Source organism: Penaeus monodon, chromosome 23 (genome assembly GCF_015228065.2).
Source record: "Penaeus monodon isolate SGIC_2016 chromosome 23, NSTDA_Pmon_1, whole genome shotgun sequence".
In the NCBI taxonomy this organism is placed as follows: Eukaryota; Metazoa; Arthropoda; class Malacostraca; order Decapoda; family Penaeidae; genus Penaeus; species Penaeus monodon.
In genome coordinates, this window is record NC_051408.1 from 35,799,897 (window position 1) to 35,800,238 (window position 342).

The 342-nt window shown below is 29.5% G+C and overlaps 1 protein-coding gene and 1 pseudogene across 1 annotated transcript in view; both read left to right on the plus strand.

Annotated features, from left to right (window-relative positions):
* LOC119588224 (adenylyl cyclase-associated protein 1-like) overlaps positions 1-342 on the plus strand; it is a 34,814-nt gene that overhangs the window by 30,344 nt on the left and 4,128 nt on the right. The gene's annotated exons all lie outside the window — the stretch shown is intronic.
* The window catches only part of LOC119588225, a 48,411-nt pseudogene that overhangs the window by 5,551 nt on the left and 42,518 nt on the right, over positions 1-342 (plus strand).

Genomic DNA, 342 nt, shown 5'->3' on the forward strand with positions numbered 1-342 from the left:
AGATTATTGAAGTAAGAAGTATAGCTTTTTCTTTTTCTTTTTACAGCGTTGGCAATCCATAATTTCTAAAATAACTTTTATTCTAAAGTATATGTGCAGAGAGAAGAGAAGCTGTGTTTTTTTCTTACTAAGATTAAATTATAGATATTACTTGGAATGAGTGATGATGTTTAATGCTTTGACAAATTAGTTTATAGAATTGCTATGCTTTAGTTTGGTTATATGATAATTAAAAAGCATGCATTACCCCTCCAAAGAATTAAAATGCTGTTTTGATACAAAAAATAACAAGCACAAACTTGCAGTGTGACAGATCTGCTACAGTCAGGGCATAGTGAGTTT